A 16394-nucleotide genomic window follows, 5' to 3' on the forward strand; every position below is an offset into this window, starting at 1 on the left:
CTTAGATCAAAATTGTATTCCTTTGTCAAACTCAGAGCATGGTATACAATAGGCCTGGTTCACATCATAGCATGCTTTATAGAACCTATGACTGAGGCATAGGGAATGACTTTTCATTCTCTTTCTATTTTCTGCCATGGTCGGGTCTTGAGTCTTACTCAAATTCACACCTTTGCATCGCAGGCAAGAACTCCTTCTTTGACTGTTCCATTTTGAACTATTTCAAAATTTTATCAAGGTATGTACTCATTGAAAAATCTTATCAAGCGTCTTGATCTATCTATATAGATATTGATGCTCAATGTGTAAGCAGCTTCACCGAGGTCTTGCTTTGAAAAACTCTTATTCAAGTATCCTTTCATGCTATCCAGAATTTCCATATCATTTCCAATTAACAATATGCCATCCACATATAATATTAGAAATGCTACAGAGCTCCCACTCACTTTCTTGTAAATACAGGCTTCTTGAAAAGTCTGTATAAAACCATATGCTTTGATCAACTCATCAAAGCGTATATTCCAACTCCGAGATGCTTGCACCAGTCCATAGATGGACCGCTGGAGCTTGCACAATTTGTTAGAACCTTTAGGATTGACAAAACCTTCTGGTTGCATCATATACAACTCTTCTTTAACAAATCCATTAAGGAATGCAGTTTTGTTTATCCATTTGCCAGATTTCATAAAATGCGGCAATTGCTAACATGATTTAGACAGACTTAAGCATAGATACGAGTGAAAAACTCTCATCGTAGTCAACACCTTGAATTTGTCGAAAACCTTTTGCAACAATTCTAGCTTTGTAGATAGTAACACTATCAGCGTCCGTCTTCCTCTTGAAGATCCATTTAATCTCAATGTCTCGCCGATCATTGGGCAAGTCAATCAAAGTCCATACTTTGTTTTCATACATGGATCTCATCTCAGATCTCATGGCCTCAAGCCATTTTGCGGAATCTGGGCTCACCATCGCTTCTTCATAGTTCGTAGGTTCGTCATGGTCTAGTAACATAACTTCCAGAACAGGATTATCGTACCACTCTGGTGCGGATCTTACTCTAGAAGACCTACAAGGTTCTGTAGTAACTTAATCTGAAGTTTCATGATCATCATCATTAACATCCTCACTAATTGGTGTAGTAGTCACAGGAACAGATTTCTGTGATGAACTAATTTCCAATAAGGGAGCAGGTACAGTTACCTCATCAAGTTCTACTTTCCTCCCACTCACTTCTTTTGAGAGAAACTTCTTCTCTAGAAAGGATCCATTCTTGGCAACGAATGTTTTGCCCTCAGATCTGTGATAGAAGGTGTACCCAACAGTTTCCTTTGGGTATTCTATGAAGATGCACTTCTCCGATTTGGGTTTGAGCTTATCAGGATGAAACTTTTTCATATAAGCATCATAGCCCTAAACTTTAAAAAACGACAACTTGGGTTTCTTGCTTAACCACAGTTCATATAGTGTCATCTCAACGGATTTAGATGGTGCCCTTTTAACGTGAATGCAGCTGTCTCTAATGCATAACCCCAAAACGATAATGGTAAATCAATAAGAGACATCATAGATCGCACCATATCCAATAAAGTGCGGTTACGACGTTCGGACACACCATAACGTTGTGGTGTTCCAGGTGGCGTGAGCTGTGAAACTATTCCACATTATTTTAATTGAAGACCAAAGTCGTAACTCAAATATTCGTCTCCGCGATCAGATCGCAGAAACTTTATTTTCTTGTTACGATGATTTTTCCACTTCACTCTGAAATTCTTTGAACCTTTCAATTATTTCAGACTTATGTTTCATCAAGTAGATATACCCATATCTGCTCAAATCATCTTGTGAAGGTCAGAAAATAACGATACTTGCCACGGGCATCAACACTCACTGGATCACATACATCGGTATGTATTATTTCCAACAAGTCAGTAGCTTGTTCCATTGTTCCGAAGAACGGAGTTTTAGTCATCTTACCCAAAAGGCACGGTTCGCAAGCATCAAATGATTCATAACCAAGTGATTCCGAAAATCCATCTTTATGGAGTTTCTTCATGCGCTTTACACCGATATGACCCAAACGGCAGTGCCACAAATAAGTTGCACTATCATTATTAACTTTGCATCTTTTGGCATCAATATTATGAATATGTGTATCACTACGATCGAGATCCAACAAACTATTTTCATTGGGTGTATGACCATTGAAGGTTTTATTCATGTAAACAAAACAACAATTATTCTCTGATTTTAAATGAATAACCGTATTGCAATAAACATGATCAAATCATATTCATGCTCAACGCAAACGCCAAATAACATTTATTTAGGTTCTACACAAATCTCGAAAGTGTAGGGAGAGTGTGATGATGATCATATCAATCTTGGAACTATTTCCAACACACATCGTCACTTCACCCTCAACTAGTCTCTGTTTATTCCATAACTCCTGTTTTGAGTTACTAATATTTAGCAACCGAACAAGTATCAAATACTCAGGGGCTACTATAAACACTAGTAAGGTACACATCAATAACCTGTATATCAAATATACCCTTGTTCACTTTGCCATCCTTCTTATTCACCAAATATTCAAGGCATTTCCGCTTCTAGTGACCATTTCCTTTGCAGTATGATCACTTAGTTTCAGGCTTTGGTCCAGCTTTGGGCTTCTTCGCGGGAGTGACAACTTTCTTGCCATTCTGCTTGAAGTTCCCTTTCTTTCCCTTTGCCCTTTTCTTGAAACTAGTGGTCTTGTCAATCATCAACACTTGATGCTCTTTTTTTGATTTCTACCTTCGTCGATTTCAGCATCACGAAGAGCTGGGAATCGTTTTCGTCATCCCTTACATTATAGTTCATCACGAAGTTCTACTAACTTGGTGGTGGTGACTAGAGAATTCTGTCAATCACTATCTTATCTGGAAGATTAACTCCCACTTGATTCAAGCGATTGTAGTACCCAGACAATCTGAGCACATGCTCACTAGTTGAGCGATTCTCCTCCATCTTTTAGCTATAGAACTTGTTGGAGACTTCATATCTCTCAACTCGGGTATTTGCTTGAAATATTAACTTCAACTCCTGGAACATCTCATATGGTCCATGACGTTCAAAACGTTTTTGAAGTCCCGATTCTAAGCCATAAAGCATGGTGCACAAAACTATCAAGTAGTCATCATATTGAGCTAGCCAAACATTCATAACGTCTGCATCTGCTCCTGCAATAGGTCTGTCACCTAGCGGTGCATTAAGGACATAATTCTTCTGTGCAGCAATGAGGATAAACCTCAAATCACGGATCCAATCCGCATCATTGCTACTAACATCTTTCAACACAATTTTCTCTAGGAACATAAAAAAATAAACATATGGAAGCAACAACGCAAGCTATTGATCTACAACATAATTTGCAAAATACTACCAGAACTAAGTTCATGATAAATTAAAGTTCAATTAATCATATTACTTAAGAACTCCCACTTAGAAAGACATCCCTCTAATCCTCTAAGTGATTACGTGAGCCATATCAACTACACCATGTCCGATCATCACGTTAGATGGAGTAGTTTCAACGGTGAACATCAATATGTTGATCATATCTACTATATGATTCACGCTCGACCTTTCGGTCTCCGTGTTCCGAGGCCATATCTGTATATGCTAGGCTCGTCAAGTTTAACCTGAGTATTCCGCATGTGCAACTGTTTTGCACCCGTTGTATTTGAACGTAGAGCCTATCACACCCGATCATCACGTGGTGTCTCAGCACGAAGAACTTTCACAATGGTGCATACTCAGGGAGAACACTTCTTGATAATTAGTGAGAGATCATCTTAAAATGCTACCGTCAATCAAAGCAAGATAAGATGCATAAAGGATAAACATCACGTGCAATCAATATAAGTGATATGATATGGCCATCATCATCTTGTGCTTGTGATCTCCATCTTTGAAGCACCATCATGATCACCATCATCACCGGCGCGACACCTTGATCTCCATCGTAGCATCGTTGTCATTACGCCATCTATTGCTTCTACGACTATTGCTACCGCTTAGTGATAAAGTAAAGCAATTACAGGGCGTTTGCATTTCATACAATAAAGCGACAACCATATGGCTCCTGCCAGTTGCCGATAACTTCGGTTACAAAACATGATCATCTCATACAATAAAATATAGCATCACGTCTTGACCATATCACATCACAACATGCCCTGCAAAAACAAGTTAGACGTCCTCTACTTTGTTGTTGCAAATTTTACGTGGCTGCTACGGGCTTAGCAAGAACCGTTCTTACCTATGCATCAAAACCACAACGATAGTTCGTCAAGTTAGTGTTGTTTTAACCTTCGCAAGGACAGGGCGTAGCCACACTCGGTTCAACTAAAGTTGGAGAAACAGACACCCGCTAGTCACCTGTGTGCAAAGCACGATGGTAAAACCAGTCTCGCGTAAGCATACGCGTAATGTCGGTCCGGGCCGCTTCATCCAACAATACCGCCGAACCAAAGTATGACATGCTAGTAAGCAGTATGACTTGTATCGCCCACAACTCACTTGTGTTCTACTCGTGCATATAACATCAACGCATAAAACCTGGCTCTGATACCACTGTTGGGGAACGTAGTAATTTCAAAAAGATTTCCTACGTACACGCAAGATCATGGTGATGGCATAGCAACGAGAGGGGAGAGTGTTGTCCACGTACCCTCGTAGACCGTAAGCGGAAGCGTTATGATAATGCGGTTGATGTAGTCGTACGTCTTCACGATCCGACCGATCCAAGTACCGAACGTACGGCACCTCCGAGTTCAGCACACGTTCAGCTCGATGACGATCCCCGGGCTCCGATCCAGCAAAGCTTCGGGGATGAGTTCCGTCAGCACGACGGCGTGGTGACGATGATGATGCTCTACCGGCGCAGGGCTTCGCCTAAACTCCGCGACGATATGACCGAGGTGGAATATGGTGGAGGGGGGCAGCGCACACGGCTAAGGAACAATCAGTAGATCAACTTGTGTGTCTATGGGGTGCCCCCAGCCCCCCTATATAAAGGAGCCAGGGAGGAGGAGGCGGCCGGCCAAGGAGGGCGCGCCAAGGGGGGAGTCCTACTCCCACCGGGAGTAGGACTCCCTTCTTTCCTAGTTGGAATAGGAGAAGGGGGAAAGAGGAGGAAGAGGGGAAGGAAAGGGGGCGCGCCGCCCCCCTTCCCTTGTCCTATTCGGACTAGGAAGGGGAGGGGCGCGCGGCCCCCTCCTGCCTCCTTCCCTCTTCTCCCTCGAGGCCCATGTAGGCCCAATAACCCCCCCGGGGGGGGGGGGGGGTTCCGGTAACCTCCCAGTACTCCGGTAAAATGTCGATTTCACCCGGAATGATTCCGATGTCCAAATATAGGCTTCCAATATATCAATCTTTATGTCTCGACCATTTCGAGACTCCTCGTTACGTCCGTGATCACATCCGGGACTCTGAACAAACTTCGGTACATCAAAACTTATAAACTCATAATAAAACTGTCATTGTAACGTTAAGCGTGCGGACCCTACGGGTTCGAGAACTATGTAGACATGACCTAGAACTATTCTCGGTCAATAACCAATAGCGGAACCTGGATGCCCATATTGGCTCCTACATATTCTACGAAGATCTTTATTGGTCAAACCGCATAACAACATACTTTGTTCCCTTTGTCATCGATATGTTACTTGCCGAGATTCGACCGTCGGTATCCAATACCTAGTTCAATCTCGTTACCGGCAAGTCTCTTTACTCATTACATAATGCATCATCCCGCAACTAACTCATTAGTCACATTGCTTGCAAGGCTTATAGTGATGTGCATTATCGAGAGGGCCCAGAGATACCTCTCCGACAATCGGAGTGACAAAACCTAATCTCGAAATACGCCAACCCAACATGTACCTTTGGAGACACCTGTAGTACTCCTTTATAATCACCCAGATACGTTGTAACGTTTGGTAGCACCCAAAGTGTTCCTCCGGTTTTCGGAGTTGCATAATCTCATAGTTACAGGAACATGTATAAGTCATGAAGAAAGCAATAGCAACATACTAAACGATCAAGTGCTAGGCTAACGGAATGGGTCATGTCAATCACATCATTCTCCTAATGATGTGATCCCATTAATCAAATGACAACACATGTCTATGGTTAGGAAACATAACCATCTTTGATTAATGAGCTAGTCAAGTAGAGGCATACTAGTGACTATATGTTTGTCTATGTATTCACACATGTATTATGTTTCCGGTTAATACAATTCTAGCATGAATAATAAACATTTATCATGATATAAGGAAATAAATAATAACTTTATTATTGCCTCTAGGGCATATTTCCTTCAAGCGTGCCCCCACAGGTCCTAACATTCCACTCGACATGACCCGACCAGACCGAGTGAAGAAATTTCAACTACAAAGACTACAGTCGACTGCCAGCTGTCCACCATAGTCTCGGGGACTACACCTAGTGGGTGCACTCAGCGTGCCTCCACCAATCTACGAACCCAATCGATACACCCAGCGGGTGTACAGACACAAAGAGATTTTGGAAAGAAAATCTTCAGATAACATATCCTAACAGAACAGGCGGTTGCCAACTAACCTGGAAATTGCTCTGAAGGGCTGCGCTTGCATCATAAGCCGCTTGGCTAGCTTCCTGGATCGCCTTCACCTGCTCCTTCATAATCCCCGCCTGGCGTATAGCCTCCTTAGCAGCGCTCGCCTGGTCCTCTGGGACGTGGTGTGTGGCGAAAAAGGAGGGCGGTTCAGCAGTCGACGACGAAGGCCGGGCACTCGTCAGCGGCACAGCAAAGGTCACAGAATGCTGAGCGATGTCGCCACCTTCTTGAACCGGTACCTCAGCTGATGACGCAGTCCGAGTGGCTTTACCAGCCGCGGCCTGTCTATTCTTCCTCGCCCTCAAGGGCACCTCGTCATTGTCATCAGGGAGATCAATGACGTGACAAGGAGCTGCAAGATAAATCCAGAGTTGGAAATGAAGATCCAGTCGACCAAAAGCAAAAACTACAAGAGAACGTACCAGGGTTGGAGGTGACAGTGTCTTCCATTTCTTGGTCGCCGTCCTTGGCGGAGGTCTCGGAAGTAGCGCGCTACAGATTTCAGAAACCAGTCGGTTAGTCGATGAGTCGACCGGAAGTTCGCTCGAGCTGAACAAGGAAACACAAATCCTGCTGTTACCTGGAGATGGTGGGAATGGCCATTTTCATCTTGGGCAAGGCCTTCGGCGGCTTTGATGACTCCGCCCGCGGATGCTTTGGCACTTTTTCAGTCGGCGCCGGAGAGGCCGTCCGAGGGTGCTTTGTCGATGGCACAATGGGCGCAACCGCTTTGCCGCGGTCCCTCGCGGGGTCGTGGGCGAGCTTGGATCGCCTTTCCGTGCGAGGAGGATCGACTTCCATTTCCTCCTCCTCCTCGCTGGAGCCGTCTTCAACCTATTTCCCCTCGCCGTCAGATTGCCACTCCTCCTCCTCACTTTCACCTCCACTAGCCTCTCCCTCCTCGGCTTGTTCTTGTGCCCCATTGGGCATCGAGTACATTTCAGTCGTGGCCTAGAAGACAGCAAACAATACAAAAGTCAGTCGGTTGATTTCAAGCAGACAGAATGAAAAAAAAAACAGGATCTCAGTCGGAAATGCAGAATTGGACCTTGTCAACTTCATATGATTGGTCGAGTGGAACGACCCTCCTGGCTCCTCGGGGGTTGTCCTTGTTCCCCGTAATGCTTCCCATCCACCGCTCCAGTGTGGCGTCGTCGATCTCCTTCGGGTGGATCCGAGTGGTGTCCTCAGTTCCAGAATACATCCACATAGGATGATCTCGAAATTGGAGCGGCTGGATGCGACGCCGGAGGAAGACCTCCAGGAGGTCCATACCAGTCACCCCGTCACGGATGAGCTGCACGACACGCTCGACCAACACCCTCACCTGTGCCTTCTCCTCCGGGATCACCTTCAAAGAGGAGGGCTTCCTCACTCGTTCCATGGAAAAGGGAGGGAGCCCAGTCGACTGCCCTGGCGTCGGCTGGTCCTTGCAGTAGAACCAAGTCGACTGCCACCCACGGACGGAGTCGGGCAAAACCATGGTCGGAAAAGAACTTTTCCCCCTCAACTGGATCCCAAGACCCCCACACATCTGAATCACATGTGTCCTCTCATCACTCGGATTTGCCTTCTTCACCGTCTGGGAGCGACAGGTGAAGATGTGCTTAAAGAGGCCCCAGTGAGGCCGGCAACCCAAGAAGCATTCGCACAAAGACACATAGGCGGCGAGGTACACTATGGTGTTGGGTGTGAAGTGGTGGAGTTGTGCCGCGAAGAAATTCAGAAACCCTCGGAAGAAAGGGGGGGCGGCAAAGAAAACCCACGGTCGACGTGGGTGGCCAGAAGAACGCACTCACCCTCCTGAGGCTGCGGCTCTGACTCCCTCCCCGGGAGCCGTCCCGATCCATGGGGGATCAGCCCTCCGTCAGCCAGATCATCGAGATCCGCCTGACTAATTGTCGAGCGGATCCAGTCGCCCTGGATCCAGCCCGGCGGCAGGCTGGTCCTCGATGAAGAGCCACTCCGACTGGTTCCCCTCCCCTTCGCCTTCGCCGTCGCTTTCTTCGCCCGCTCCAGGGCCGCCGTCTTCTCCTTCACCATCGTCGCCGGCGAAGCACGCACGGAGCAGCGGCACTGAAGCAGAAGCGAACGCGGTAGAGAAATCTGAAGAAGAGGGGGGAATGAGGGCGTACTATTGAAAAACCCCCGTCCAGCGCTTTATATAAGGCTGCTTCCGAGTGGCTGACATGTAGGCCCGGACGATCCTGTCAAATCCCGCAACAGTGGCGCGCGCGATACGTGGCGGAAAAGGTGGCGCGGATATCGAGGTGTCCCTGCCTTATCCCGTCCGATTGCTGCGGCTACGCCCCGTCCCGCGCACTTCCCAAAATTCGAATCCCACAAAATCCGCGGCTTGCAGAACAGCTTGTCAGGCGGAAGATCTCCTCCACTCCGTCGCTCGGAGCTCTCCAAGTGAAAACTTCACTCGACAGATACAAAGAATGGATCAAGGCGACTGAAAAAGAAGTTGACGTTGTCACCTCAAGTTCATTGATCCTAGACAAGACATACTCATAGCACGAGAAATGGGTCGGAAGAATTTTCAACTCCTTCCCCACTCAAACCTCGATCCATTCGGGGGATAATGATGAAGCTATGTACCTAGGGTAGGGTCATGGACCTGTCCAAACTACCCTACCCAAGGACATCTCTAGAAGAAATCACCTGTCAGTCGACCTAGAGGTGTTCCACTTGACAGACTCGAGTACACTCGACCATGAAGATAACCACTCGACCATGAAGCTGACCACTCGACGGCCAGGAGACCTAAAGTCACTCTGCACGCAATGGTCTGTCATTAAGTAGCTTTTATGGTCTTCATAGCACTTTATGTGGGCGTTACCAGTAACCCCCGGTCTTAATGTACTTTAAACCCTGCATAACTGAGGGCTGGAGGGTCTGGCGAACTCTATATAAGTCATCCCCTCCTCAGTGTAAAGGGTTCGCACCCCTGTAACTCATACGCATACAATCCAGTCAACCGCCTCCGGGCTCCAAGACGTAAGGCTGTTACTTCTTCCGAGAAGGGCCTGAACTCGTAAAACTCTTGCGTGTACAACTACTCCATTGCTAGGATCTTGCCTCTCCCTTAGTACCCCCCTACACTACTGTCAGACTTTGAACCACGACAGTGGCTACTGTCGGCGTCGTCCATCCCCATGCCTCTGCTCAGTCCGACCATCAATCACCACCACGCCCCGTGCCTCCTCACCTTATCTGTCCTTTTTCTCGAGATATCATTAGTTTTTACACATGGGATTACTCCTGCATGAGTTAATCACAACAGGTGTTTTCTAACAAAATGCATCTTGATGTTCCGTGTAATGCACGGGCATCTTGCTAGTTTGGTTATGAACTCGATGATGAGAACTGGAGGCCCACCTACATGTTGCCTGTCCATGTTTTTTTTTCGAGTTTTTTTTTTGAGAATCTTTTTTTCCGAGTTGGAATCGTTGCTATTTATTCATGTTCCTCGGACATGCCCCAGATCAAAACATCCGTGATACAACCCGGATGCACATGAAGCCATGTCTTGCATAGATCATTACAACAATCTTCCTTCGCTAATCTGCGAGAACCACCATTTGCCGTGCACCTAGCCCATTTCACCTCGATGGAGAGCATCAACTTCTTCATTTCTTTAACTCCACTAGGGGACCGAGAGGATGAGAATCCCTCTCCTCTCCCTTGAGCTTATTGCCTACCCCCACACAGTCTGTGACCCCAGCACTAGCTTCTGGACACCCATCTCGATGGCCAGGGTCACCGCACGCCGGCACATATTGATCATTTGAAGACCATTCCTGAATTCAGAAATGTGTTTGAGGCACATGTTCAAAGATTAGAAGCTGACAGATTATAGCTTGGGACTGAAGATGAATAAGGCCTATGCCTGTCAACCTCAAGCGGCTTATCTTTTTTTTGGAAAAATGGAATAATTAATATTGGTCTCTGCACCTACAAGATGTTGCAAATACATCTGGGATACACATAACCAAAGAAAAAATTAAAAAGAAAGGAGAAAACAAAGATCCCGTCACAATGATTGACTTCTCTCAGCAGCCACACAAAAACCAGCACCAAATACAACACCTGGAAAACATAAAAAGTCTCCAAAAGCAAAACCTCCAAGAAGGAAATAGTGCACAAGCGCTGTCATTGCCCGATCCGAGATCTTGCGTTTTCACCCTGGAGAAGTCCGAGCTCTCAAAACAATTCCATCAGCAAGGCAACTGCCAGGTACAACCAATGAAGGCCAGACCTTAGGTTTTCACCCTCAAAATCTCGGCTTGGCACCCGAGGAGCATTATAAAAAATGAAATTGTCTCGTGCTGCCACCCCCACTTGGCACTGCTGCTCCTAAGACTTATCAAACAACTGGCTGACTCCATCGCCTCGAAGGCCCCGTCCGTCTAACTGGTCCTTGGATGTCCGTCTAACTGGTCCTCCGATCTCAGCCACCATGACCTTCTCCACAGCTGTTTGCACCATAGAAATTGAGAAGCCGACATGTCCCATGGTGCCAATAAACAACAGAGCTTCGCGTCACGCCCTCATGGAACTTCGTAGGCTCAAATGGACATGCACGACCAAATTCTATCCGATCCAGATATCTTGGGCAAGATCTTCAACAGAAGTTTCGGAACACGTCGATGACCAGATCGAGGAGGATTGACCAGACAAGATGTTGCCATGATGCGAGACTAGTATGAGGACTGCAACCATTGGCAGGCCTGGGGGATCGGCTGTCCCAGCCGTCACTGCATGCCAGGGCGCATCGCTGGGCAGAGTTCACCCCATCACACCCGGACAGGAGCCGCGCCGCCGTCGGAGCCTCGCAGCACCACGCCACCAGGAACCCGCCGGATCGAAGCCGCACTGCCGCTAGGGATGTAGGGGAGCCACGCCAAGGAAAGGCCCCGCCACCGGCGGCACTGCCCGGGCTTCGCTCGGCAGAGACCCATGGCGGAGGCGATGGAGAGGGGAGGGCCGGTGGCCGCGGGGCGAGGGTTCCCCCGAGTCGCCTCTGCAAGGGACGCGGGGGTCGGGCTATTCCTATTTGTCCACCTATTGACCCTCCTCAAGTTTGAAGATTGATTTATGGTTAATTTGATAAATGCCACTCAAATTCTCGTGATTTCGAGAAACGCCACTGTAATTACCAAACTTTAAAAAATGCCAGCATTCAAAGTTTGGTAATTACAGTGGCGTTTTTCGAAATCATGAGAATTTGAGTGACATTTATCAAGTTAACCCATTAATTTATGAAGACCTTCTACCTGGACCCAGTGGAAAAGAAGCGCAAGGTGGTGGTATCTTGGTTTAGTAGGACACTCATCGGGGACATTTATTTGCTCGGCCCGTCCAGATTTCACAAGAAGCGAGCATCAATCCATTAGAAAGAGATCAAGAGATCACTCTACCTAACTATTACCGAAGTATCAACATTGTTTACACTGCGCTATCACGCCACGCGTGCACTGGTCGATGTGTATGTATGCTCTTAATATGATATCGGATAGGTAATGCAACATATAAATCCCATGCTGATGTGATGTGTTCAAGCGCCCACTACCACCATGCATGTTGGTTTGTTAATGCAGCTTTAGGCCTTTAACTTAAAGCTTCCGTTACTGAAGTATAGTGATCTAAAGGATTTTATAGTTCTTTACAGAGAAAGTACTTAACTAGACCACACACAGTGATACATCCATCTTGATGCAGATTAGAAAGGAAAAAAAAGACATAGCTGATCAGATGATTAATGGAGCTGGTTACTAAAGCATGTGTGTGAACAGATCTGGTTGATAGTACCTCGGCATCTTAATTAATGAGTTAACTGTTCCCTAAAGTATCTCTACTCTTATAAAAGATCGAATTGATGGTGATGATGTGTCTGCCGTCAATCATTTTTCGATTATCAGATCTATATCCGACGCACAAAAGCGAGCCACTTCATATCTGCAAAAGAAAGCTTATTCTCTACGTCCCGCTCCATTCATCCCGGCCTTATCCAACCAGACAACCAGAAGTACCGCTCCACACGCCGCCGGCGCTGGTCGCTCCAAACGCCTCTCCCGACTCCACTCTGGCTCAGCAGCCCCACCTCTACCGCCAGACCTCCCCCTCCGACGCCGACATCAGCAAGTACGCCGCCGGCGCGGCCCGTCCCCCAAGTCCACGACGCCTGTTGTTGCCTCCTCTTCTGATGCAGCAGCCCCGCTGCCCACCACCTCCTCCTCCCCAACATCTCCTCCTCCCCCTACCCCGTCTCCATCAATGTCCACGCCGGCAAGTACGCCGTCGGAGCTGTCCTTCCCCCGAGTGCGCAACGCCTCTCCCGCATCCTCCTCTGATGCAGAAGCCCCATCACCACCCCCTCCTCCTCGCTGTCTCCACCATCGCCGACCTTCGCGTATGCCGGCTACGCGCTACACATCCTCGGCGGCCGCGCCGACGTGCTCCACGTTCTTCCACTTCGCGTACGAGCTGCTCCCCGAGGACCTCTTTGTCGTCTGCTGCAATTGAAGCGCCACGAGTCGGTCCGTCTCGGAGATGGCTGGTCTGGTCTCTGGTGTGATCTGTGATGTTGACGTGGAGGAACTATGCTCTGCTATTGCCATCTACTAATAATATTCTTTGTCAAGGACCAAGGTACGGGCGTGGTGTCCGAATAGTAAAATCTTCTATACTCATCAGTTCTTGCTTCATATCTGTTAGACAATCCTCGCTTGTGCAAGTGCATAGATGTTCTGGTGGTAACAAATGAAACTGTCTTCTATAGTATCCATAAGCAGTGGCCACTGGTTTCAATTACTTATCCAGAATCTTCTTGAGGATGAAATTTTGAGTATTGTATATAAATGTTGGTATATGCCTCCTTGAACCAGTATCCACACAGGCAACTCTATGTTGCTCTTTGTAGAGATACATCTAAAAGTAATATAAATTTTCTTACTTTCTCGGATAAGAAAAAGGAAGGCCAGTCCAATCCATTGCAAATTTTACAAAGAAATGATCCACAAATAAGTCTCAATGTGTAGTCCAAGGTATAAAGGAAGTACAATTTGGTGGCAGTAAAAAAACAATTTATCTAATAGGGCATGTCATCTAAAATTGCTTCTCATGTACGGTTCTGAAGTTTGTGCAGAAGACTTCTAGAAAATTAATACTTTAGATACTTGCTTTAGTGTTCATGATATTTTGGTAAAAAAATCATACATGTGTTTAACTTATTTTTTGGTAGTTCTCTTTGTTACTCCCGCTGTTCAAAAAATTTGGATGACGCCTACAGCAGGTCTCATTGTCATGGAAGCCCCTCCTTTGCTTGGTAGCTCCACATCCAATTTTTCAGCTCACACGCCAATTTTATTTCCCTTGATGTCGGTTACCGGCATCTTTTTTTTGCAGAATCTTGATTGATGTAAGAAAGTTACAAGAGGGCCGGTGCATTTTTTTGTGTGTGTATATGCACATGTACGCTCGCTACTTCTATATGCACATGATTCCAAAGCATCTCTTACTATACATTTTGCTTTGTTTATACACTACAAGCTCAGTTTTTTCCTTTTTCTGAATGTAACACAGGCAATTATGTATGCAGTAGTGATTATATGATGTCCTTTATATAAAATCGCATGACTTCGTCAGGCATATGCACATATATACTCAGTATCAGCTCCAACTACACTTGGATTTTGGTTCTCACCAAATCACTGAAATATTTGAAAATTGATGATTTACATGGCAGGTCCAAAAGATGTTCGATAAGCTTAGGAGTTTCCCGGAGAAACCCTTGGATTTAGGTCTGAAGCTGAAGAACTACAAGGTCAAAGAGGCAGCAAGTCTTACGCCCCAAATGTTATAGCCCTCGTGCCAACAAAGTGCTAAAGGAAAACAAAAAGGTTGGTCTCCTACTTTACCGCCTGGCAAAACAATCTGCTTTCATATTTCTTAGTTTGTACCTGACCATTTATGTCCAACTTGCAATGAGTGGTCGACGGCAGTAACATGCTATACCATCATTCCATATGTCGTTCCTGGCGGTGCTGATGCCAATTACCCCGAGCCATTATGTCCGCTCCTAACCGTAATCATCCCTCCATAAGTTATGTGTCCTATTAGATCCAAGAAATTGGTCATTTTTTGGAGTAAAGATGTGTATCAGATACGTGCGCAATTGAAACCGCGCTCTCTCCTAAACATGTGATTTGCTAAATGTTTAGAATGAATCGGTTGCGGATCCGCATAGCACCTTGTGAGCTGCACATTTAGACTTTCTGTTTGATTCTTTGTAGAAGCTCGCAGTTCATCCTTGCTGAAGTTCACTGTACTCCATTCCTCGGGTTGGTACCAGATTTGCTATTCAGTATCTAGACCATACTTTAATTGTGACGTGTGTCAGATTTTTGTACTTGGCCTGATTTGGTGTAACGTAAATAGGGGATCATGATCAAGGATGACTAAGTGTATTATTTAGTAGATAAGTTCTCGAGTCCCACACCTTGTATCAAGTACTTTAACTTCCCAGTCTTCGAAAAAATATTAGTCTGTATTTAACATAATTTGAAATAATCACTTTTACGAAAAAAACATATGCATACTTGTGTTGTTGTGTGAGATCTACTTGGAAGTGCTATATGATAAAATATATGTAGCATTAATAATATCCTTCTGGTTTGTGGTCTGATATGTGCTAATCAGTGCAGTATTGCTTGTAGATAGATTTTTCATGACTTCAAGCTGTGCCTCCCAACTCCAAGTAAATTTTGATATTGTGTAAGTTCTATAAGCTTGAAATCCCATGGAAAATAGCGCTATTCTTTTTCTAAGACAGTCATATGCCTACATGAACCAGTAAATTATTGGAATGTTTCTTAAAGAAGTACTCCTTTGTAAACTAATATAAGATCTTTATCTATTAGTTTACAGAGGGAGTACATCTTAATTGGTTTAGTTCCATGGCAGAGCAAATCCTATCTGACTCTTATTTTGCAGATAGTCGACCAAACACACCATATCGTGGGCTAGCATAGCATGGTCAGAGATGAGACCGAGGGCTTGAAGTGGAGCCGGAGACTACGCGACCAAATTAGATTTTTGTGCATTATATGGTGTCTTGGCAGATTTAGATTCCCCTTAAAAAATGACGCCATTGACTTTATGTTGAACACTATTTCGGCGTTACAAGGCAACAACCGCTAGACCAAATTCTGTAATTTAGCATGTTCAGCGCATTCAGGTTGTGAGTATGTGTATTTTAGTTCAAGGATTATGTGTGCTTGTGGACACTTGCAGTTTACATTTTGTCAAATTTTGCTCAGTTCTCGTGCAGTTATTTGAGTACTATTTGACCTACTTCATTTGCAAATATTTATGTTGTTGGTTTTCCTTAATTTTTGTAGGTTCGATGAGATCTAAATGGTTGGCAGAGAAGAAGGATTTTATTAGTTGGAAACCGTATGTTTGATTGTGCTAGATGTGTATACCTATCAAGTATGTTTGATTGTGCTAGATGTGTACCTATCAAGTATGTTTGATTGTGCTAGATGTGTACCTATCAACTATATGATATCGATTTGATCAATGTCTCAGTACATTCTTGTGTTTTTTCTTATTTTTTGTGATTCCGTAGCGTAGCACATTCTTGTGTTTTTTCTTATTTTTTGTGATTCCGTAGCGTAGCACGGGCATCTTACTAGTATAGCACAAAACAACATCAAAACTATTGGCATACAGATGCTTT

The 16394-nt window shown here is 45.4% G+C and overlaps 1 long non-coding RNA gene across 2 annotated transcripts; it reads left to right on the top strand.

Moving 5' to 3' along the window:
- The first annotated feature begins 12642 nt into the window (after nt 1–12642).
- On the top strand, nt 12643–15971 carry LOC119335965. Of its 2 annotated transcripts, XR_005162143.1 has the most exons (4): nt 12643–13303; nt 14400–14553; nt 15370–15427; nt 15647–15971. It is a non-coding gene; the product is annotated as an uncharacterized LOC119335965 (long non-coding RNA). The 2 variants fall into 2 exon arrangements; XR_005162142.1 differs by having other exon boundaries at nt 14400–15971.
- Nucleotides 15972–16394: the final 423 nt, after the last annotated feature.

Source organism: Triticum dicoccoides, chromosome 7B, assembly GCF_002162155.2.
Source record: "Triticum dicoccoides isolate Atlit2015 ecotype Zavitan chromosome 7B, WEW_v2.0, whole genome shotgun sequence".
In the NCBI taxonomy this organism is placed as follows: domain Eukaryota; kingdom Viridiplantae; phylum Streptophyta; class Magnoliopsida; order Poales; family Poaceae; genus Triticum; species Triticum dicoccoides.